The sequence below is a fragment of the Cydia strobilella genome, chromosome 27, assembly GCF_947568885.1.
Source record: "Cydia strobilella chromosome 27, ilCydStro3.1, whole genome shotgun sequence".
Classification (NCBI taxonomy): Eukaryota; Metazoa; Arthropoda; class Insecta; order Lepidoptera; family Tortricidae; genus Cydia; species Cydia strobilella.
This window is the reverse complement of record NC_086067.1, coordinates 6,510,440-6,537,338: the sequence shown is the minus strand read 5'-3', so window position 1 is coordinate 6,537,338 and position 26,899 is coordinate 6,510,440. Positions and strand designations below refer to the sequence as shown.

Sequence of the window (26,899 nt, the reverse complement as noted above, 5' to 3'; positions counted from 1 at the left end):
AAAGGGACCTTATTGACGATGACGTTTACGCCGCACAGCGTCGAGCTGCATTGTATTTATATTGAAGCATCGTTTATAATGGCGTAAGCGCCATCGACAATAAGGTCCCTTTTTATAGAAAATACCACATATATAATCGATAAAACAAACACGTAATATACCTACGTCAACATGCATGTCCTGGCAAGGAAAACAATTACATATTGTTACATAACTATGAATTACAACGACTTTATATAATAATTAAGGACGTGAGGGTAAACAAGATATTATACTAATTTTCTGAAGATAATTGAAATATACAGGCTTACCGTGGGACTTAGTCAATCTGTGTAAGAATGTCCTATAATATTTATTTATTTATACAGCGTGTAAATGTTATACAGGGATCAAGTTGTTTGACATAATTATTGAGTCATTAATGTAATGATTGTCTGATTATCATTAGTCGTAATTCTGAAACCGTTAATATTTCAGGATTTTCGTAAGGTTATTCTAGAGATAGATTAAGTTAGGTTTGTTTTATGACAATCCTGAAAAATTACGCGTTTCTGACAAAAACCAAATAATGACTAACGAAAATTCGGACAAACAATACATTATGACTTGAAACTTTATGAGAAACAAGCTGTGAAAAAACAAATTTCTAAGTAAACCCTAAAAAAAGACGGCCGTTTACGCCGCAAAAAACGTATATTTCGACACTCTCAAGGGAATCAAAATTTATAAGGTATTTCCCGTTGACCTAGAACTATGAAATTTGGTAAGTAATATCGTCTTACAGTACAAGTACAGAGAAAAATCTCAAAACTATAAATTAGTAAAAACTATACGCACATATAGGTATTATAGTTCATCATCATTAATTTAAGGCGATTCCCTGAGCCAGAAGACGAAAAATCTCCTTATATGATCATGATTTTCTAAGAGGCGTTGATATTCGTAGACGTGGAAAAAATATATGTAGTTCTTGACTATATTATCTTTAATATCATAGCTTCCGATACACGAATTATGACACTTCGCTCGATACAATTAATTCCCAAAGTAACCTCTAACTCGGACTTTTAATCCAACTTTACACGGTTATTTATTATGTGATACAATAAACATATATATAGAACTAGAGTTGCAGATGTAGGCGTCAAGACCGCTAAGCTTAAGTGGGACTGGGCGGGACATGTCTGTCGCATGCACCCGGAAAAATGGGCCAAAATGGTTACTGAGTGGGACCCACGGAGCACCATAGACAGTGCAGGCCGGGGTTCAGGCAGACCAAAAAGGAGATGGCGGGACGACTTGGACGCATTCTACCCCAAATGGTGGGAAAATGGCGATGACAGGGTCGAGTGGAGAAAACGAGGGGAGGCCTTTGCCCAGGAGTGGGACACCAAAATAGGCTAATAAAAAAAAAACTATAAACAAAAAACGAAGAAAAACAATCTTAACTTAAATAGTAATTTCATACCTTTTGAATTTCGATATTGTACGGTAGCGTTTTTAAAATAAATACAAATCGACAAAATTCGATCAAAATTGACACTTGGCGCGCATGATCTTTCCCGTTCTTTCTTGCGAAATGTGACAGTGACAGGCAAACCGATGGAAGAGCCTTAAGAGCCTAGCTCTTGTCGGTGGAGCAATTTCCATGTATCTCTTTCATGAGCCTTTCGTTTGAGCGCCTGATACGACACGACGTTTATCTTTTCCTTAACTTGGTCCATGTATGTTCTTCTTGGTCTCCCTCTCTTCCGCCTCCCTTCTACTTTCCCTTCCACAATATTTTTTATGAATTCGTCGTGTCGTAACAGGTGCCCAACCATCTTCCCTCTTCTGCTCTCAATGATTTGCAACAGGGACCTCCTCTCCTGCACAAGGTTGAGAACTTCCTCGTTAGATTTTTCTCTCGGTCCAACTAATCTTCTCTATCCGCCGCCAGCACCACATTTCAAAGGCTTGAAGTCTTCGGTATTATATAGTTACAGAGATATAAGACACCGTGCCATAACACTTTTCGTTATCAGTAATTTATTGCTTTCATAGGTACAATAAGGTCTTGGTTTTTGGTCCGACTCCCCTTCTACGGGTTTTTAAAGAAGTTCACCTAACGTTTCACATCAATAAAAGAATCCGGATTTTTTTTGAGTCCAAACCAAAGTTGGTCAGAACCAAAATGAGTATTGTTTAGGGTTCCGTACCCAAAGGGTAAAAACGGGACCCTATTACTAATACTCCGCTATCCGTCTGTCCATCTGTCCGTCTGTCTGTCTATCCGTCTGTCTGGCACCAGGCTGTATCTCTTGAACCGTGATAGGTAGACAGATGAAATTTTCATAGCTATAACAACAAATACTAAAAATATAGTGAAATAAATATTTAAGTAGGGCTCCCATACAAAAGACGTGATTTTGCCGTTTTTTGCGTAATGGTACGAAACACTTCGTGCGCGAGTCCCACTCGCATTTGGCCAGTTTTTTTGAAAACAGGTCGTGAAACACTTTTTCTTTTTAATTAACTATTTGATCAAAGTCTAATGTTGTGGGTTCTAGAATAATATTATTTACACCAGTTTATACGTGTCAATTCCAAGGACATATATCATAGCCTCATAAATATACAATTAACATATAAAGAACATCTTGCTGGTATTTCCACAGACTTTTCAAAGCCATACAAATACCTTCTATGCTGTTAGTTAAGTCCCCGGCAAGCTCGGTTCTCCATACAAATGTAGTTCTCATTTTAAAACGACTAGCTAGTTTGCTCTGAAACTTTGTACTTACAAGAGGATAAGGTATATCTATGTCTATAATTAGTTTATGTAGCTTCAGATACAATAGTCGAAAAAATACAGCTAATTTAAGATTTTCATACAAAACTTGTTTTTGCTCTATTTCATTTGTTTTACATAATAAAGCTATAACTAATTACAGACCTAGGTACACGGTACACCTCATGTCATTGTATGCACAAATTTTCATTACAATCCAACAAGTAGTTTTGAAATGAAAACGAAACTCCGTTTGTATGGGAAGGTGCAATTCGGCCAAACTTGCCGAAGATTCTTAACTGACTGTTGGTTTAGTTTGCCGAAAGTTTGCCAAAAACTTGGAAAATTTCTCAGAAATTTCAGGAAACAAGAGTAACTTATATTTGGAGAATGAAAAATTCGATACCTACCCATTAAAATTTTTTCGATAGGATACATGTGAAAATTTGGCAATTTTGGAAATATTGTAAGTACAAATATATCCTATTGTAAGTACAAAGTTTCAGAGCAATCTAGCTAGTCATTTTAAAATGAGAGCGTAACTACGTTTGTATGGAGAACCGCTTGCCGGGGACTCTTAAACGACACACCTATAGATTGTATAGTTTCATATACTTAGTTTGTGGAATGTTTGTGGGTTTGTGGAGAGGATGGGAGAGGATCGTGCGGCCAAGAGAGCTTATCTGGGCGACTAACTGGGAGACGTCCGGTCGGAAGGCCTAGGTACCGGTGGATCGATGAGGTCCAGGAGGACCTAAGTGACATCCAGGCGGCTGAATGGCGTCGGATCGCACAGGATAGGAACGAATGGCGAAACCTAGTATCGGAGGCCAAGATCCACTTCAGGTCGCTGAGCCAGCGAAGTAAGTAAGTTTGTTGAATTACCCGAGACTCCATCGTGGGTGTGCTTGACGTCATAACGAACGGAGGTCAAAGTTAAATGATTTATCTATTTGATATTTGAATTTCTGTACGTCACTATCAGATGGTTTCTCTATTATTGCAGAAAATTATTTTGCCGCATATCATTTCGCAACCAAAAACCGCTCAAGTGCGAGTCGGACTCACGCACGAAGCGTTCCGTACCATAACGCAAAAAAGGCAAAAAATCTCGTTTTTAGTATGGGAGCCTAACTTAAATATCTATTTTATTATGTTTTTAGTATTTGTTGTTATAGCGGCAACAGAAATACATCATCTGTGAAAATGTCAACTGTCTAGCTATCACGGTTCATTAGATACAGCCTGGTGATAGACGGACGGACGGAGTCTTAGTAATAGGATCCCGTTGTTACCCTTTGGGTTACGGAACCCTAATTATTAGCTTAATTTCATTTCCCAACCTAACGGTTAGCAACTGTATGTTTGGCAAAAAAAAAGTAGCAAAAAAAACTGGTTTTCTGGCCATAATTAGTTTAAAATTAAAACCTTCGACAAATTTTTAGAGACGTCAAAGACGTACCCAAATATGTAAATTTGTATAATGTAAGACAGCAATCGAGACACGAAAAAAGTGGTTTTTAGACAATGTTTAAAAAAATCATAAATAAATAAGTATTCATTTATTTCAAAATCCGGTAGACAAAAATGGAGACGAAAGATTGAAGAACCGATAGCCGTATATGTAGTGCAAAAGTAGGAGATACTATTCAAAACTAGTAAAAAATCGATGAAAACCCCGGGTAGTTTAATAAAAATTTGTCAAATACCCTGTTTTGTAAGCAAAATTTTAAGCATTCCTGTTTCGAGTAGTATCAAACCCCTTATCATATAGTCAAGAAAAATTTCTGAAGATCACATCTGTTTGTTTCCGGGGCTAGCCACAAAAGTCCTTCAAAGCTCATGTTATTTTTCGATGCATGTTATTTTTAACTAGGTTTATGCCCGCTCCAGACTACGCAGCGCGAAGCCGCGAATGCGAGTGTGGAGTCGATTTCGCTGATTAGCGAACTAGACTCCACACTCGCGTTCGCGGCTTCGCGCCGCAATTCGCGCACGAGTATGGAATGGAGGGTCCTTTACATCTTTATATTTTTCGCAGGATCTTGACTTATTTACATTTTTTGCCATATTTACTGACGTCAGTCGGCATCTAATTATAATGTACAAAAGAAACTGTGACGTGAATGATCTCTGACCGCTCGTGCATTTCGTGACGTCATATTTTCCAAACCCGGCCAAGTGCGAGTCGAACTATTACGCAAAAAACGACAATAAAATCACGTTTGTTGTATGGGAGCCCCACTTAAATATTTATTTTATTCTGTTTTTAGTATTTGTTGTTATAGCGGCAACAGAAATACATCATCTGTGAAAATTTCAACTGCCTAGCTATCACGGTTCATGAGATACAACCTGGTGACAGACGGATAGACAGACAGAAAGACAGACAGACAGACAGTCAGACGGACAGCGGAGCCTTAGTAATAGCGTCCCGTTTTTACCCTTTGGGTACGGAACCCTAAAAAATAGGACGAATAGGATAAAAGCGAGTCAGATGCGCTCCGAGTGTTTAGTTTATAGTTTGTTTTCCACACATTTTTTTTAGACGTAGGTATGCATTATTGAGTTAATTAAGTCAAATGTTGTTCAGTATTAGCAAAGAGAATACATAGGATAGAGGGGGTACTGTCATAGTAGCAAAATCGTTTTGACAGTTCGAGAAAAGAAACTGATTTGATTCATAGTCGAATACTCTATTCTACACCCACATGAGGAAACAACTCAAAACATCCATGATATCACTTTGCCACTCTTGCAGATAAAATGCAATTTTCTCATCAGGTTTTGAAGAATAAAGAAATCCTTTACGATTTGATGCGGTAAAAATTACTATTTTCAATATTTTTCTCTTTAGTGAATTCATTTTTTTTATATTTGTTATATTTATTGCTTATCACCAATGGTCACGTTTTTAGGGTTCCGTACCCAAAGGGTAAAAACGGGACCCTATTACTAAGAGTCCGTCCGTCTGTCTGTCCGTCTGTCCGTCTGTCTGCCTGTCACCAGGCTGTATCTCATGAACCGTGCTAGCTAGACAGTTGAAATTTTCACAGATGATGTACCTATTTCTGTTGCCGCTATAACAACAAATTTTATTTTTATTTTATTTTATTTAAAAAGCACACAACATTCAACATAGTTACAAAGAGTACATGAGTGGTAGGTATTGCATAAGAATGCCATCCAAAGCAAGCATGCACAGCAAGAAAGAAATATAAGGAGCAAAAACTATCCTAAAACTATAAAAAAGTATCCTAAAACCACTCAAAATTACAAATATTAAAAAGTACTCGCACTTGGCCGGTTTTTATTTTCAATTGTTCCGTTTGCTACCATTCATTATTATTCACAACGACGGGACTTAATCGCGTAAAATAAGTTTTAAAATAATGAGTAAAAATCGTGAAAGTTTAAATCAGTGTTTTGCTACCATTCAGTTACGGAACCCTAAAAGCATCTATTTGTAAACATAATGTCAAGGTGCTAAGGCGCAATAGGTAAATGCCTAAGGCCCACTAGCACCATCCCACTAACCCGGGGTTAAGCGGTTAAACCTTAGAGGATATAACCAAACGGAGACGCCTTGTCTGTAATTTTCTGTACAAAACAGTGCCGATTTTTGCGGGGGAGGGGAACGTCAAATGTATACGTAAAGGGCCCTCCACACTCGTGCGCGAATTGTGGCGCGAAGCCGCGAACGCGAGTGTGGAGTCTAGTTCGCTAATTAGCGAAATCGACTCCACACTCGCGTTCGCGGCTTCGCGCCGCGTAGTCTGGAGCGGCCTTAACGTAAAAATAGCCATGTCAGATAAACGTCAGTCAATACATTTTTTTTTTTTATGGCATCGCGCTCCTGGCGCATTCAGCCAAACGAGTAAAATGGGGAAACGGAATTAAAGGATTACATACAATAAGGGATAACGGGTAATTCGGAAAAGTCGATACATTGTGTATTACCATTGGCCGCCTATTTTTGATAGAGGGGAACGCCTGTTAATGGCTACTCCGTTTAATTATATCCTCTAAGTACAGTCGAAGGCAAAAATATCTATCCAGACAAATGGCTCAAAAATATGTGAACGCGATTTTATTGTCTAAGGTGGTAAGAGCGTACAAATATTTTTGAAACTTTGAATGTATATATATTCATGCCCTTGACTGTACATTATCGTAAAATATGTAGTTATCTATTACACTTGACATTATTAATAAGCAATAAATAGACATGGATCTTAAAAAACAACTCTATCTGGGTTCATGTTCGTGTAATGATCTACTCGTAATATATAATCATCTATGTTTTATTACAATTCATACTTAGTTACATAGGTCACTATGTCTGACATAGTATATACAAGTAGTTATAGACGTGCCACCGAGCGACCGGGGGTAAGAGAAAAAATATTCATATACAATTTGGGCAGCATAGGATTATTTTTCTCTCACTAGTCTCACTCTTATAAATTTCGGTATTTCGCCATCGCCTCCTATCTATGATGCCACCCGGTCGGTGATAAGGACACAGCATGGCACTATTTTCTCATTCCTCTTATAGGAATCTCAATAAGACTATGTTTCTCTATCAAAGAGTGTCAGGCCCTTGAACTCACTAGATAAGTTATGTAATAGACAAATATGAAACGAAGAGGTGGCCTATCACATATGTATTGTATACTTTTAAAAACTATATTTAGAAAGACAATGTTTGGAGGGAAAATATTTACTTTCTTTTTAAATTTGCTTGTAATTTTTTTTATTTAAACTGAAAATCTTTTGAATTTTTTGGCTTTCTTATAGTTCAGGGTTTTTTTATGAATAAAAAAGTACTTACGTCCAAACGTAATCATGGCTGCCTTCCAGTTGTAGCTCTTGATTTTAATATTATTGTTATTTATTACACCACTTAAAATTATTAAACTACACGGAACTTTTTTTGAGAACACAGATTTTAAAGTACGGAATAACGAATTTTATTTTTAATTTAATAAAAAATATATTGAATGCAAAACGATTTTTATTTCTCACTTAAAATTTATTTTATGTATAATTCAACACAGCTATGATACCTGAAACAATGAGAATTAATAAAATTATTAAACCATTATACATTTTATAAACTAAAGGCTGCATTTAGGCAATAGGGAATAGTACGCGAAACTTCACCACCACCACTACCACAATCTGAGGGTTTATCGCGAAACAAGAAAATCTAAATTTCGTTATCTTACATAATTATACATACAAACCTACCTCTCGAATCACTATCTATTAAAAAAACCTCATCAAAATCCGTTGCGTAGTTTTGAAGATCTAAGCATACATAGGCACAGACTTACCTAAATATAGCGGAAAGCGACTTTGTTTTATAATATTTAGTGAAGAGTAAGGTGCAAAAGTGTTAACATATTTTTGACGTCAACTGAACCGTGTGTTCCAACATAGCGTCAAAGTTGAATAAATTTTAATATTTTTTATCGATTTTTGTAACCCATATGACATACATTATATTGATATAAACTTTCACGATTTACACTCAATTCACAACACTTCACACAATTCACAACGGGACATAATCGCGTATAATTAAGTTTTAAGATTTACCTCCGACGTTTCGAGGACCGCGTTATCCCCGTGGTCTCGGAGAAGACTGGCTAAAGTTGACATAAACATCTTCTAGGTGCGCGAGTTTTTCGAACTACCCGCACTTGGTCTTATTTATTAACTTAAACGTTTTGGGCACTAGGGATGTCCCAGTCTTCTCCGAGACCATGGGGACAACGCCGTCCTCGAAACGTCAGAGGTAAATTTGAAACTTTAAGACGAAAGTGGAGGACCCGCGCGAAATCGTCTTTTCATACAAACTTAGTCCTCATTTTCCTCTGGATATTAACATTATTGAAAATATTTTGACACAAAGTGTCGAATTTAGTTACTTAAGTAGTTCATTTATAGGTATAGTTAAATTTAATTTATCGTAATTTATTGTGTAGCTATGGACTAATGTTCCTATTAAATATAGTTGGTCAAACCAAATTGGTAGTAAATAAGAACAAAAAAAACGGCCAAGTGCGAGTCGGACTCGTGCACCGAGGGTTCCGTACTTTTTAGTATTTGTTGTTACAGCGGCAACAGAAATACATCATCTGTGAAAATTTCAACTGTCTAGCTATCACGGTTCATGAGATACAGCCTGGTGACAGACAGACAGACGGACAGACAGACAAACGGACAAACGGACAAACGGACAGACGACAGACGGACAAACGGATAGCGGAGTCTTAGTAATAGGGTCACATTTTAACCCTTTGGGTACGAAACCCTAAAAAACTATTCTCATCCTTTTCTTTTGGGTGCTAGTACTAGTGTAAGACAAAGATAGTATGATTATCTCTGTCTATGTTTGAAATGAGACAGTCCTTTGACAAGCTATAATACATGTGACCACGCACGTGATCTATACACGTGAAGTTTAAGTTAATGGACTTCATTCATGTACTTAATGAAGAAGTTAATGGACTTCTTCATTAAGTACTTATAGTTAAAAGTATTAGTTAAAATATTTATACAAAACTCATTTATTTAGCAGTTATACCTGTTATATTAATTGTAATTGTAAACGTGACTTTTCGTAGTATCTGTCATCCCGTCATATATTTAGGATTCCGTACGTCAAAAGGAAAAAACGGAAACCTTATAGGGTCATTCGTGCGTCTATCTGTATGTCCGTCTGTCACAGTCACAGCCCATTTTTTCCAAAACTACTGGACCAAATAAATTGAAACTTGGTACACATATGTAAGTTTGTGATCCAAAGACCGACATGTAACGTAAATAAATGAATTTTAAACATGGGGGCCACTTTTGGGGGTAAATGCAAAGATAGATATAACTCCGTAATAGATGGATACTTACAGTCTAAGGAAAAAACGTGCCTCGAAAATCACGAAAATTTGATTCTCGATCAGATGGCGCCACTAGTTTTGGCCTACTTACGTATAGAGGGCGTTGATGGTTTCGTTTGTTATTTATAATTTTTGTTTAACGCATATCAGTGAAAGAACATGGGTCAAAATGATATAAAAATAATTAATGCAAATAAAAAAATCATATATCCATATTTAAATACATTTTAACGTATTTTTATAAATCTTCATTTTTAGTTTTAAAGTATGTCGATAGATGGCAGTGAATTTACAGTGGTTACGAAATTTACTATGACAGTACCACTCTATCTTATTATATCCTCTTTGGTAAATGAGATAAAGGTTTATAAACTACATCGTGTTACATATCACATGAAATAGCTCATTTTGAGAATCTCAAATATATATTTTTTATAATTTGAAAATGAATAGTTTAGAAGTTATTTAAGAAAATGGCTAAAACATGACGACTATCCCCCCCCCCCTTTATTTATGCAACTACTGGGTATACAATTTTGAAAAAAATATACAAAATAAATCTTTACCTATAGATTTTTTTTTATACTACGTCGGTGGCAAACAAGCATACGGCCCGCCTGATGTTAAGCAGTCTCCGTAGCCTATGTACGCCTGCAACTCCAGAGGAGTTACATGCGCGTTGCCGACCCTAACACTCCTCAACACTCCATAGATGACAGGAAAACCTATTATAAATGTGCAGTCAAGCGTGAGTCGGACTAAATTAGTTTAATTACTTAGTTTTTGATCCGACCCCGTTTCTTAAAGACATTTCACATAAAAAATACATTGTTTAAATTGTGTAATGTACGGAACCCTTGGAACGCGAGTCCGACTCGCACTTGGCCGGTTTTTTATCTTGAGGGCTCAATTATCACCATAAATTTTTCGCTTGCTCGGATATCAATATTAGCGCGAGGAGCCCCTTTTTAAAATAAGAAACTATTATTATGTTACACAACTTTGGGAACAAATCAAATTATTTTATCAAATTATTTATTTTATTTTATTAATTATTTTATTGATTGGCATGGCGGGGTGGCCTAGGGGTTCAAGGCGTTAGCCAAGATTGGTAAGGACGCCGGTTCGAATCCGGCCTTCACCACTGGAGGGCTTCGTCACTTTTTCTTTAATATATAACATCTATTTCAGTTTATTATTATGTTAGTTATTTTAACCTGTTATAGATGGCTTTTCTAACTTTTCTTTTACAATTTGTATGATCTGTCACAAAACTGACCCATAAATTATGTATGGGAAACGAGACACTTTTTAAATAAATAGGACTCATGTTTTTGACCTTATTGAGTAAAGTTACCAAACATTTGTTTTTTTAAACAATAAGTAGCAGTTTTTTTATATTATTGTAAATTTTAATTTTCATGTTAATTTTAATTTCACTATAATTTTATTTTTTATATGAAAGTTTTATGACGTGCTTTTAAAATCCCTATTACTGTTTAATTTCATTAAATAATAAGTTTATTAAAAATTTGCAAAATATGAATTTGCAAAATTTACAAAATATTACTCACACTCAACCGCTGTATGTATCCTTAAGAAAAAATATAAAACTCACCACGTGCTCTCGAATCCCCCATGGTCAAATTCACACACGAATAAAAACCGCTCAATTCGCACAAGACGCGCAAACGTGTGTCCGACGCAGATATCGTCTAATTACTAATGTAAATAAGTAAATTATATATTGGAACGAATAATCAGTTCACAATACGTAATACGGCAGGAGTTTGATAAGAATTTGACAGATAAATAATTCATACAAGTATGTTGATCTTTTGAAAGCTAAGCAAAGTTTAGAAATGTAACTTAAGCGGGCTTTCGATTTCGAGCGCCATCTTGATAGTTAGCCTCGTGATTAATTCCTTTGGTTTTGCTCATTAATATTGTTTAAAGTGTATCGATAGCTTATACAGTAAACTAATGTGGTAAGTGCAGTGAATGGAGAATTAATCTTGAAGCGCGTTTAACCACCATTTTGGAGTCAACGGCCGGTAGCCGGCTTCTTGTAAAGTCCAGCTATCGCTTTACAAGAGATAATAAAATCACCGTACATTGTTTTGTACAGATCAGATATATCGGAGCGGCCAAGGTGCTCACAAATATCTGAACACGCCTCTATTGTCAAGGCGCTAGGTGCGAGTTCAGATATTTTTGAGCACTTCGGCCGCTCCGATATATCTGATGGCGACTGTACTAACCGTACAATTTTGGTCGTATTTAAAGCTCCTAAGACCTTGATACTGGCGAAATAGTCCCACAGGACTGAAGCCGTAATTTTTGGTAAAAATATATAAGCCGCCACAGTCTCCTGGCCGTCGTGGCTGACAGATGGGACAGTGGCCTGATAAGGCACTGGTCCTCTCTGCATTTATCTTTAGCACCTAAGATAGTTATTTAAGTTTATTTTTAAGTTAACCGTAGTTATAAGTTTTAATTAACAACTAACAAAATATGGACCATGTATGTCTGAAATAAATGAATTTTATTTTTATTTTTATTTTATTTTTATAATGCAACTATATATTTTTGAAAAATAATACCTACCGCTTTTTTAGAAAACAATACGATTGGCAAAAATTTAATTACCAATATTGAGGATTTGCTCATGATCATCGATTTGAATCCAATGTTTTGACTTTCGCTCGATTGAAAAAATCACAAACATCCTAAACGCACTTTAAAAATTTATGACGATTTATGCACAAAGGTTAAAAATAAAATTGTTTTTCAGCACAATTTTAGTTTTGAGGGAACTCATCGATTACTTTTTTTTTAAATTCAAAACCTTGATATCCGCGGTCCCGATCACGCACATCCATCTCGCTCAAGCCTAGGCTCTGTGAGAGTGAGATAACACGAACCTACGGGGCCTTATGCCCAACCAAAGATAGATATAACTCCGTAATAGATGGATACAGTCTAAGGAAAAAACGTGCCTCGAAAATCACGAAAATTTGATTCTCGATCAGAGGGCGCCACTGGTTTTGGCCTACACTCGTATAGAGGGCGTTGACGGTTTCGTTTGTTATTTATAATTTTAACGCATATCAGTGAAAGAACATGGGTCAAAATCATAAAAATAATTAATGCAAATAAAAAAAAACATTTATCCATATTTAAATACATTTTATCGTATTTTTGTAAATATTTATTTTTAGTTTTAAAATGTGTCGACAGATGGCAGTGAATTTACTGTGGTTACAAAATTTACTATGACAGTACCGCTCTAGTATAAGTTACTCTATGGCCCAACGAAATACATGAAGGTGATGAAGTAAATGTCATTGGGCACATTCGAAGCAAGAGGTAAAATTTTAAAGGTAAAACTTGCGCGAGTGACCCGTTGTAGCATCTCATACCTGGATCCTAACTCTCACTCTACTCCCACGGGCTGATCCTCTGGATTCTCCAATCTGGTATCTGGTATAATTCCCACATGCTTCTGTTTTTGTCTTCCTGTCTGATTCTCGTTTTCCAAATTACTCCCTGAAACTTTTGATTTAAAATGTTTACTTTCTGGCTACCATTTCTAAATTCTCTCTAAACTCCTTCTACCCTAATGCGGCCCTGAACCATCTGGTTACTTACATTTTATTTTCCAATGGCTTGAGCATTATTTAACGATGTATTATACATCTTTTCCCTTGATTTCTGTTATTTTTATTATTTTGACATGTTTATTTTCTTTGAGTGACTTAATCCGTCAAACTGTTAATTTATTCTAAATTCTTTACCATGCAGTTTAGGTCGTATTGTTTTCGAGTAGGTTATTCAAAATTAATTTCAAATTGTTACTGATTTACAACTATTTTTAAAATTTAAATTAAATTCTAGAAATCCGTCAGGTCTTCCTATATAAGCGGCCTACCGGCCATCTTAAAAATATTTGTAAACCAGTAACAATTTGAAATTAATTTCGAATAACCTACTCGAAAACAATACTACCTAAACTTCATGGTAAAGAATTTAGAATAAATTAACAATTTGACGGATTAAGTTACTCAAACAGAAATAAACATGTCAAAATAATAGAAATAACAGAAATCTAGGGAAAAGATGTAAAATACATCGTTACATAATGCTCTTACCATTGGAGAATAAAAGGTAAGCAACCAGATGGCTCAGGGCCGCATTAGGGTAGAAGGAGTTTAGAGAGAATTTAGAAATGGTAGCCAGAAAGTAAACATTTTAAATCAAAAGTTTCAGGGAGTAATTTGGAAAACGGGAATCAGACAGGAAGACAAAAACAGAAGCATGTAGGAATTATAGCACATTGTGGAATCCAGAGGATCACCCCGTGGGAGTAAAGACTGGGAGTTAGGAACCAGGTATGAGATGCTACACCGTTCTTCATATATTTAATACTAGCTTTTGCCCGCGACTTCGTCTACGTGGACTTAGTAACAGCAGCTAATGTAAGTATAGCGCCTGGAAAAAATCTCATAGCAATTATTCAATTTGGGCATATTATGCACACAAATTAGCAGGCACTTCATTAATTATCTCAATTCCACCCCGCTTTTTACTTTCATAAGGGATGATTTTCGGGATAAAAACTATCCCATGTCCTTCTCAGGGACTTAATCTCTATGCCAAATTTCATTAAAATCGATTCAGCGGTTTAAGCGTAAAGAGGGAACACACAGACAGAAAGACAGACAGACATTTCGCATTTATATTATTAGTATGGATGTAATGAGTTTTATTACAAAATTTGCAAAACACCTACAATTAGAATTTTAATTCAACTTACTCTGAAAATATACGTATTAATATTGCTTGTCAGATCCCTGGGCTATATCACAGTAATAAATAACATATACTAATCGCACTCAAACTATCGTGAGACATATTTCAAAATGCCTGAGGATGGATTCCCAAAGAATTTGAAACATGTCGCCAAGAGCGACTAAAAATAATTGTGAGTAAAAACCGTACTGAAATATTTTAACATATACTAATATTACTAATCTATGTATATCACTATACCACTCATCACTAGCTGTTATATACTAAAATTATACTGCGATGTAATGCACGTTTATAGTATGTAGTTTCCGTGATAATTTTTTCATTTGCTCTAAATTAAGAGTCCCCGGCAAGCTCGGCCGAATTTTACCTTCACATTCAAAGAATTCAAACGGAGTTTCGTTCTCATTTTAAAACCACGTGTTGGATTGTAATCAAAGAGAATATATAGGATAGAGAGTTATGCGCTCCCGCCATCTGTATTCCCTGATCAATATGACCTCGGTCTCTTTAAAACAAGAGTGAATATGCTGTTACTGAACCGGTGAGCTCCATCTTAGGCCCTGTCTTCACTTTCCATCAGGTGTGTCTAGGGCCAATCGCCGATCAGTTAAAAAAAAAAAAGGTACTGTCATAGTAAACTTTGTAGTCACACTAAATTTACTTAAATCTATCGACACACGATTAAAACTAAAAATATCAAAAAATATAATGAATGATTTTTTTATTTGTATTTACTTATCAATTTTAATTTTTATCAATGTTATTTCCTATTTTTCATTTTTATTTTATATTTTGTAATGTTATAAAATATGGGTTTTTAAGACCTGAAATAAATGTTTTTTTTTTATTACTTTTATATGATTTTGACCCATGTTCTTTCACTGATGTGTTAAAATTGTTAAATATCAAACGAAACCGTCAGCTTCATCTAGCCGAGAATAGGCCAAAGGTTGGTATTAGTGGTAGCGCCATCTGTGCGAGAATCAAATTTTCTTGATTTCCGAGGCACGTTTTTTCCTTAGACTATTCATCTTATTCGGAGTTATATAAGTCTTTGATTGTAATGAAACTGAACATACTGACTTCAGTATTACTGAAGTATATAAATAAATAATAAATAAATATTATAGGATATTATTACAAAGATTGACTAAGTCCCACGGTAAGCCCAAGGAGGCTTGTGTTACGGGTACTCAGACAACGATATATATAATATATAAATACTTAAATACATAGAAAACACCCATGACTCAGGAACAAATATCTGTATCATCACACAAATAAATGCCCTTACCGGGATTCGAACCCAGGCCCAACGGCTTCACAGGCAGGGTCACTACCCACCAGGCCAGACCGGTCGTCTCGATCCCGATCTCATGTCATTGTATGTGCAAAGTTTCATTACAATCCAACAAGTAGTTTTAAAATGAGAGCGGAACTACGTTTGTATGGGAAGGTGAAATTCGGCCGAGCTTGCCGGGGACTCTTAAAACCACCACGATACAGTTGCTTTTTAAAGTACATTGTTGGTTTGACGCGTGGCTTATACGGGAGCTAACCGCTCGTACAAAAGAAACAATGGCTTTTGTTTAACTGATGAGGGTCTTAGGCGTAAAAATCATTTGAGAAAAATCATACCTACTAACAGACAGACAGTTTCTATCGCGTTTTTAGGGTTCCGTACCCAAAGGGCATAAACGGGACCCTATTACTAAGACTTCGCTGTCTGTCTGTCTGTCTGTCCGTCTGTCACCAGACTGTATCTCATGAATCGTGATAGCTAGACAGTTGAAATTTTCACAGATAATAATGTATTTCTGTTGCCGCTATAACAACGAATGAAGGGTACAGTCGCCATCAGATATATCGGAGCGGCCAAGGTGCTCACAAATATCTGAACACGCCTCTATTGTCATGGCGCTAGGTGCGTGTTCAGATATTTTGAGCACCTCGGCCGCTCCGATATATCTGATGGCGACTGTACACGGAAAGAACATGTCTAGTCACTTTACTAACATTTTGAGTAATCGCGGTTTTAAAATTTGGAACCATGTCAGACCGTATGGTAATTCCGTGACCAGGTCATTTTTAACAAAAAAAAGTTGTGTTACATATATTATACAGTGGTAGCAAAATATATAATTAATAGTTCATTAGGAGCTCTACATTTTGAGATGAAAATCTCATTTTTCGAAAAAAGTGACTAGACATGTTCTTTCCGAGTACCCTTCAAATAGTGAAAACAGAATAAAATAAATATTTAAGGGGCTCCCATACAACAAACAATCTCCATCTTAGGCCCTGTCTTCACTTTCCATCAGGTGTGACTAGGGCCAATCGCCGATCAGTTTATAATAAAAAAATATATAAAAAAAACGTGATTTTGCCGTTTTTTAAGATGGTACGGAATCCTTCGTGCGCGAGTCCGACTCGCACTATTAATATTAATTAATATATATATAGGTATTAATATTCGGAGGGATTTAGATTAAATGGGTCATCGGCAAATCAAAACTACATGTCAATGCACCCAATGATAGAGTGAAATGCCGATTAGATAATACATATATGTGTGTCATATTATCATCACGCTTTTGCTCTACTTACTCTCGACCCGATAACTCTAATAAATTCCTACTATCTCTTTCTAGCCGTTAAAATTTAGGACTGATACAATACAATAGGGACCGTGCGCGTTGGGGGGTCTGCCATCTTGTGGGCTGAATCGGAACCATAAACATGTACATCACGTACATTGACACTTCACGCCAAAGCAAGTGCTGCCATCTTGTGGGCTACTTTGGAAGCATAAACTACACATTTACGCCTCGCGCCAAAAATCTGACGTCTCCTGTGCTGCCCCCTACAGTTTATGCACGTTTCCTATAGGGATGTTGACATGAATCGCGAATATAAAAAATTTTGTTTTTACCATAGCAGGGAATATTAGAATGTAGTTGCGTTGGGTTCAACTCATTTATTATCTCAATTCCACCATGATTCCACCCCGCTTTTCACCCTCTTAAGGGATGATTTTCGGGATAAAAACTATCCTATGTCCTTCCCCGGGACTCAAACTATCTCTACGCCAAATTTCAACTAAATCGGTTCAGCGGATTAAGCGTGAAGAGGTAACACACAAACATACAGACAGACTTTCGCATTTATAATATTAAGTACTAGCTTTTGCCCGCGACTTCGTCTGCGTGGACTTAGTAACCCCAGCTAGAGGAAGAATAACGCCTGGAGAAAGTGTTATAGCAATCATTCAATTTGAGCATAATATGCACACAAATATTAGGCAACTCATTAATTATCTCAATTCCACCATGATTCCACCCCGCTTTTCACCCTCTTAAGGGATGATTTTCGGGATAAAAACTATCCTATGTCCTTCCCCGGGACTCAAACTATCTCTACGCCAAATTTCAACTAAATCGGTTCAGCGGTTTAAGCGTGAAGAGGTAACACACAGACAGACAGACAGACAGACTTTGTCATTTATAATATTATAAGTATATAAGTATAAGTATATATAAGTATAAGTATATATAAGTATATAAGTATGGATGGATTATGCGAAAAGCAGTATGCGAAAGGTAATTCTGCTAAGCGACATTTCTGCCAAGTAACATTATGCAATACAAAAATATATCAAAAACTTTCTGCGACACAATAGGGAACCAGTTGCGTTTGGAGACGACATTAAAAGCCAAATACAGCTTTCTCTGAACCAAAGGGTTCTTTGACAGAATAAATTTATGCGATCCTGATGTATTTTAGAAGTGGAGCCACCCAGATTTTAAATGCAGGTTGTTTTCAGCTTCGGCGACGCCTGGGGTTAATACCTGATAATATTTCCATCATATCACTCATATACGCGCCTTGGGGAGGTGCCTAGCGACATCGTGAGAGCATTATAGCGTGTATATGACTTGTGTGGTGGAAATACGCGAGTATACTTATAAACCAAGGCATCTGACTGTACAATTATTACAATTATTGAAGAAATATGGGGCATTTTCTATGAAAAGGGACCTTATTGTCGATAGCGCTTACGCCGCACAGCGTCGCGCGGCATTGTATTTATATCGGAGCATCGTTTATAATGGCGTAAGCGCCATCGAAAATAAGGTCCCTTTTTATAGAAAATATCACATATGTTGTATTTTGGTCCAATTTATTTTTGTAAAGTTTTGAGGTTAGATGAAAATATCCATTTTATATGTCAACGTCAAACGTCAAATGTCACACAACAAAAAAGGACGCACTAAACTTATGCGCCAGAAGATGAATGTTACCTTTTGAAGCTCCGTAGCGCCCTCAATAAATTTCTAGAATTTGTTGTCTTTAAGTTATCATTAATCCATTTCGTAAATCAGTTTTTTCGATAACCGATAAACAATAATAATTATGTATCTAATAAGTTTAGTGTGTCAATGAACTGCAATTATCAATCTTTTATACTTACATATAATCATAGAGTAACTTATACTAGAGCGGTAACTGTCATAGTAAATTTTGTAACCCCAGTAAATTCACTGCCATCTGTCGACACACTTTAAAACTAAAAATTAAGATTTATAAAAATACGATAAAATGTATTTAAATATGGATAAATGATTTCTCTTACCCCCGGTCGCTCGGTGGCGCGTCTATAACTACTTGTATATACCATAGAGTAACTTATACTAGAGCGGTACTGTCATAGTAAATTTTGTAACCCCAGTAAATTCACTGCCATCTGTCGACACACTTTAAAACTAAAAATTAAGATTTATAAAAATACGATAAAATGTATTTAAATATGGATAAATGATTTTTTTTAAATGCATTAATTATTTTTATGATTTTGACCCATGTTCTTTTACTGATATGCGTTAAAATTGTTAAATAACAAACGAAACAGTCAATGCCATCTATACGACAATGGGCCAAAACTAGTGGCGCCCTCTCAACGAGAATCAAATTTTCTTGATTTTCGAGGCACGTTTTTTCCTTAGACTGTAAACATCTATTACGGAGTTATATCTATCTTTGATATAATAAAGCTGAAGAGGGTCGAAAGTCTGTAGATGGAAGATATTCAAAAAAAAGTTGGCTGGGGATACTTACTACTTAGACATAAAATAAGTAATAGTATTATCATACAGAACAGTCACGCACCGCCCCGCCCCGACTCGAATTACCTCGCCCCGCGACAGCAGATGGACGGCCGTTTGCCGGCCGCTCAGTACTATTTTTAAGCAACTCACTCACACTATGACGCATGATGCGTGTGGCGTGCCGTTCACACATAGAAACGCAAGTGATTTTGGATGTGCGTGTCCTCCCTGTGACTTAGAATCGAGACTTCATTCGCTGTCATCGAATGTAGTCTCGGTAGCTCAGCAGAAAGATGGGCTAGTTGTTCAGATCCGCAAGTTCGAGTCTCGCCCGAGACAGTGCATTTTCCACTTTAAATTTATTTTTAAACATTTTATTTTATTCGACCGGTCTGGCCTAGTGGGTAGTGACCCTGCCTGCGAAGCCGATGGTTCTGGGTTCGAATCCCGGTAAGGGTATTTATTTGTGTGAGGAGCACAGATATTTATTACTGTTTTCTATGTATATTTATTTATTACTAGCTTTTGCCCGCGACTTCGTCTGCGCGGACTTAGTAACAGCAGCTAAAGTAAGTATTGCGCCTGGAAAAATTCTCATAGCAATCATTCAATTTGAGCATATTATATTATGCACACAAATTAGCAGGCACTTCATTAATTATCTCAATTCCACCCCGCTTTTCACTTTCTTAAGGGATGATTTTCGGGATAAAAACTATCCTATGTCCTCAGGGACTCAACCTATTTCTATGCCAAATTTCATCTAAATCGGTTCAGCGGTTTAAGCGTGAAGAGGTAACACACAGACAGAAAGACAGACAGACAGACTTTCGCATTTATAATATTAGTATGGATATATATCGTTGTCTGAGTAGCCATAACACAAGCCTCCTTGGGCTTACTGTGGGACGTGGGACTTAGTCAATCTGTGTAAAAAATGTGCTGTAAATATTTCTTTATTTAATCTTTATTGCACAAAAGAAAATACAATCGTACAAAAAGCGGACTTAATGCTATGAGGCATTCTCTACCAGTCGACCTTCGGGCAAAGCAGAGAATTTGTAGGCGGCGCAACATTGTGATTATACAGGCTGGCTAAAAACTAAGCGCATTCCCGTTGCCAGGGAGGTTTTGGGATTATACTGAGCAACTTTTACTAGTTACTTTACTGATGAGGCGTTGGAACCAATTACATGAGCCCAGCGTATCATCGAAATAATTAGTTTTAATTAGTTTTTTAGGTATTTATTGTTTTACTACATAGTGTACAGACTAACATAGATATAGGTAGCATATTATATTTTTTGTACTAACACTATATGGGTTCTGTTCTGTGCCTGAAATAAACATTTTCAATTTCAATTTCAATAAAACAGCCAATTTTTTTCGCAATTTCGTTGTTATTCCTATAGTATATATTTTGTTATATTTGAGCAAATTAACGTTTATTCCTAACGTTTATTGTGTATTTTTTTTGTGTTAGCCTAAGTATTTTAATGTATAATTTCCAATGCGATGTAAATATTGCTTGTGAATGATATAAATGAAAAAAATAAATGAAATGAAGTAAAAGTTGCTCAGTATAATCCCAAAAGTCCCAAAACCTCCGTGGAAAAGGGAATGCACTTATTTTTTAACCACCGTGTATAGTATGTATGTATGTAAACACTTTATTGTACATAAGACAGATTACAAACACAATAAAAGAACATAAATATATACAATGTACAAAGGCGGACTTATCCCTATAAGGGATCTCTTCCAGTCAACCTTTGAGCAATTGAGAATGAAACAATAAACAGATCAAGATAGACAAACGAACACTATGAACAGAAAGTAAATTATGGTGGTGGTTATAGTATATAGTATATACAATTTACGTGTCGTGACGAACCGGAAACGATCTAAAAGCTAACCCCGGGTCACCACGGCACCATTAAAAAGATTGCTGTTGCTAAACTACGATTATTTATAATTACATATTACATTACAATTTAAATTATTGTTGACACTAGACTCCTGGCCTTTGTTTGCGAAACAGTGTTATTCATTTTAAAAATAAAATTAGCCATCCACGTGTTTGCTCGATTTTTCATGTGAAATAGACGTTAAAGACTAAGAGCTATATTATAACTACTAGGTACTATTATGAAAAAAAAAGTCATTTATTGTCGCAGAAAAGAAAACAGTAGTGGTACAATAAGCTTAAATTACAGCAGTATACAAGTACATATTAGGAACTAACTATAAACACCCCGGTAATAGTTATTTTCGATACAAGTGCGGAAAAGAGAAAATTCGAAACTAGTGGCGATAAATTAAAACACGACCGCAGGGAGTGTTTTAAATCGACACGAGTTGCGAATTACCTATTCGCACGTGTATCGAACAACGTTTTACAGTACATATAGCCCTTTAAACTTTCGAAATATGCACAAAAAGTGCACTTTACGCACTAGTGCGAGAAAGTAGCACCATATGTACTGTAAAAATTTTTCATGGTTTGTTAACAAAAATGCGCGTATCGTATATTGTATTTATTTATTCAAAATTTAAATCAGGCAACAAGATCGATATTAAAAATACCTTATACTTAGTTTAAATGTTTGTTACATATCTATACATATTATAAAACAAAACCCCCCCGCCGCTTCTGTCTGTCTGTATGTTCGCGATTAACTGCAAAACTACTGAACGCATTTTCATTCTGCTTTCACCTATCGATAGAGCTATTCTTGAGGAATATAATTGGGGCATTTTCTATGAAAAGGGACCTTATTGTCGATGGCGCTTACGCCGCACAGCGTCGCGCGGCATTGTATCTATATCGGAGCATCGTTAATAATGGCGTAAGCGCCATCGACAATAAGGTCCCGTTTTATAGAAAATACCACAATTTATTAAGGTTTACCCGTACGAAGCCGGGGCGGGTCGCTAGTAATATATATTTTACAAACTTAAAACTAAACACTATTTAGGCGACAAAGCAGCGTGGCTCTGTTTAATCGTTTGCTCTTGTATCGTATAAAATACGTTATGTAATAATATAAATATTACTTATCTCCATATACTTTGGTGTAATAATAAACAGCGTTTATTCTATCTTATTTAAGTTCCTAAACTAGCTCTGACAGTTATCTAACCCAGAACTATTTATACTATATAAATATAAACGTTAAACGTAAAATTATACCGAACCGTAGTGGCCACTACTCTGTCATTGCCGCATTTAGAACTGAAAACATATAATACAGCTCCTTATATATTATATTCTTCAATTCACGTGGCTAAACATGCCTGTCCATTATGCAAATATGTATATAAAATTAATCTTTTCGTCGAACATAGGGTCAGGTCAGAGCACGTGTGAACGGAAAAATATCAGAATGGCCGAGTTGCTAAAATAAAAATAGGACGTTTTGGAAGTGATGCCGCTGATAAACTGTGCTGTGGTTGTGGGTCTTGTTAAAAACATATCTGTAAAATTAGGCCAAGTTCTAAAATTGTGATATTTAAAATAGAGGCAAGTTTTTCTCTTAAAATAGTCAAACCAATTTTTTGTAGTTAAAATTTTTCAAATTTAGCTTGATGATTCTTAAGTTAGTTGGATTAGATATCTAGGAACTGTTAATGTGGGATATCATCATACCTAATGTATTATACAATAAAATGGTTTAATTATCGTAAATGTATGTGTAAATGTAATGTACTTATATTTTAATAGTAGGTATATTTTATACAATCGTGATATAATAGAGAGCTTTTCAGTCGAGTACCGTGTTTAGGCAATGAAGCTTGCTGAGTTGCCTAAATATGGTACGAGATTGGAAAGGTTGATTATATCACTATTTTATACAATACTTTTCCTACGAGTTATCTAAAATAATATTTTTTTACTATAGTTAATGAAAATTCGTAAGTATTTCTTCCCTACGAGATGGTATCAAAGTGGCACTTTTCTTCCCTGCTAGGAGGGATCAAAGTGGCACTTATCTGTTTTAGGACACTATTTTTGAAAGGCAGATGTGTCACATGGTACTTAACTAAATTATTTCCACCTTGGAACACCTAAATACCTAAGTTCAAGATTTAATGTACGCCCAACGCCGTAAATATGCCATTTTGCTCCCTTGTGATACAATCTACTATTAGTATAGAACTTTGCATTCTTTCATATTTCCGCTTTTGTTGCTCTTAATTCGTTTATTTTGCCTAAGGACTATTTTAAGTGTGTCCGGGAGACAATCTAAAAGGTCACGTATTAAGGGAAAACCTACAGATATAAAGCCGGACTTAAAATTAATGACGAAAGTAATCTTGCGGCCATGTTGTACGTCAATATTATTATACCCAAGGACCTGACAATCTTTGATAGAGAAAGATAGTCTTATTGCGAGGAAAGAGAAAATAGTGCCATGCTTTGTCCTTATCACCGACCGGGTGGCATCATAGGTAGGAGGCGATGGCGGAATACCGAAATTTATAAGAGTGAAAGAGAAAAAATCCTATGCTGCCCAAATTTTATATGAATATTCTTTCTCTTACCCCCGGTCGCTCGGTGGCGCGTCTATAACTACTTGTATATACCATAGAGTAACTTATACTAGAGCGGTACTGTCATAGTAAATTTTGTAACCCCAGTAAATTCACTGCCATCTGTCGACACACTTTAAAACTAAAAATGAAGATTTATAAAAATACGATAGAATGTATTTAAATATAGATAAATGATTTTTTTATTTGCATTAATTATTTTTATGATTTTGACCCATGTTCTTTTACTGATATGCGTTAAAATTGTTAAATAACAAACGAAACCGTCAACGCCCTCTATACGAGAGTAGGCCAAAGGTAGTGGCGCCATCTGATCAAGAATCAAATTTTGGTGATTTTCGAGGCACGTTTTTTCCTTAGACTGTATCTATCTATTACGGAGTTATATCTATCTTTGTATATACTATGTTTATGAAGCGGCCTATCGCGCCGAATAATAGTCCCTGTCACTTAAAATGTTTGTAGTTATTTTTTTTTTAGTTTAGCACATTCATTAATTTAGCACATTCATTAATTTAGCACATTCATTAATTTAGAAATGTAACATTTGCGACAGAAGAGCTTTGTAATCCTAATGAAATAACGGTACTTTTTCTATCAAATTTCCATTTCCACTTCGATCGCTTCAGCATAATATATTCTAGGTTTATAGGTTCGCTTTTTTTAAATGAAAATCACTATTTTACATTTAGGCACGATGGTTCATCATCTGTAGTAATTTTCAATTTCACGCCTTTTTCTACTGGGAGCCTAGCCAAGATAGGACAATAAATGAAATAAATGCTTTATGGTCTAAGTATACAATTTAATATCATATTTATTGCAAATAAAATTAACATCTTACATATTAACTACAAATAAATAAAATGTTATACAAAAAAAAACTCTGTCTACAATATTATACAACAAAATATTCTTTATTGTATGCCTTTACAAAAAAATAATACAATACAATAATCATAGATGGACAACTGCCGGCCTTACTACTAAATAGCGTTCTCTTACAGTCAATATTTACGTATTTTAGTTATTTATCGGAACATATTTCTTAACAACTAAGTACTTTAATATAAAACCAAATTAAACAGTCCCGCAAAAACAAGAGGCAGCTATACAGTGGCAAAAAATAAGTGCATTCCCGTTGCCAGGGAGGTTTTGGGATTATACTGAGCAACTTTTACTATGGGACCAACCACGAAATCGCGAAAAAAAATTAAGCCTCCCATAAAAAATGGACCAGCCGAAATGTATGAAACAGACAATTTTTGGGAGTTGGTCCCTTAGTAAAAGTTGCTCAGTATAATCCCAAAACCTCCCTGGCAACGGCAATGCACTATTTTTTTAGCCACCGTGTATATTAAGGTATATAATAATTGAGATTAGGTCAATGTGGGTAATACCGTCTACAAGCTCCTTCGTCGCTTTTAACGCGCTGGCCACGATATTGCGCGACTGGCTTCAGCTAAGGCGGCAACCATAGGTTGGAGCGAGACACAGCGATCGGACCTTTCGTTCCCACCTATGGTTTTCGCCTTAGCCGATGCCAGTCACGCAATGTCGTGGCCTTTCTAACTGTAACTGAGCAAAGTAGTTATTGAAAATTTGAGTTGCCCTATGACAGCCCAACCAAAAAACATATATGTCTTAACCACATTAACCTTAGATTACCATCTCACTCTAGTAAATAGCTTTGTCTTACTCCAGCAGGACTGCATGCAAAATTTAAGTTTTATACAAATATAAAGTAAATGTGCCATTTTCATCCAAAAGGGTACTTATTGTCGGTTGTCAATAAGGCGCTATTTCCATATAGCTTCAATTTGAAATCAACCTTATCGGCAGGCGACAATGTGGTACCTTTTGGTTGAAAACGTCACAAATGTAACTTATGCAATTCTTTGGCATTAATCTAATATACTGATTTAAACTAACACGATTTTCACTCATAATTAGCAGGAAGGTACGTGAAGCAATTGAAATCAGAAAACATCGAAATTTCAATCAAAATGAGGGACAGGGGATTTCGTCTTCGTGGAATTCAGTGATTAGCAAATGTAAAGGGGAAAAAACATCCCGCCACATACCATTGGATGTCGTGAGTTAGTCGTGAGGATGTCGTTGTGTGTAGGCAAAGTGACAACCCTAGCGTACAAGTTAATAATCAAGATCAAGTGCGGGTAATTCGCAAAACCCGCGCGGCAAGATGTTGATACAATTCCTCGCCAGTCTGCCTGTGACCACGAACGTAACGTCACGTTCGAAACGTCAGGCCATAAATAAACGTAAGTTTGTACGCGATTAAGTCCCGTATTAGTTTTAAATTATTAATCTAATATACAAAAATGAGGGTTATCTTATCTTATATGTAATACAGGTTTTTCTACCATAGTGACAAACATACGGACCACCAGACCTGTTAGACACGGTAGTATATTTACGCTTACAACTCGATATAACAATGATTTACACTTTAATGATTTTTACACTGTGTTCACTGAAGAGAATAGAGAGGTACTGTCATAGTAAATTTTGTAGCCGCAGTAAATTCACTACCATCGATCGACACACGATTAAAACTAAAAATAAAAATATCAAAAAATGTACCTATATATGGATAAATGATTTTTTTGCAATATTTGCATTAATTATTTTTATATTATTTTGACCCATGTTCTTTCACTGAAATGCGTTAAAATTGTTAAATAACAAACGGAACCGTCAACGCCATCTATACGGCCGAGAGTAGACCA

General features: G+C 35.9%; 2 protein-coding genes across 2 annotated transcripts in view; one reads left to right on the top strand and one right to left on the bottom strand.

Moving 5' to 3' along the window:
- LOC134753608 (putative fatty acyl-CoA reductase CG5065) overlaps positions 1–26,899 on the top strand; it is a 416,745-nt gene that overhangs the window by 111,020 nt on the left and 278,826 nt on the right. The gene's annotated exons all lie outside the window — the stretch shown is intronic.
- LOC134753609 (glucose-1-phosphatase-like) overlaps positions 10,227–26,899 on the bottom strand; it is a 147,872-nt gene continuing 131,199 nt past the window's right edge. The window contains exon 2 of the mRNA XM_063689545.1: positions 10,227–10,372. The gene's annotated coding sequence lies outside the window, so the exon portion shown is untranslated. The remainder of the gene's footprint in view (positions 10,373–26,899) is intronic.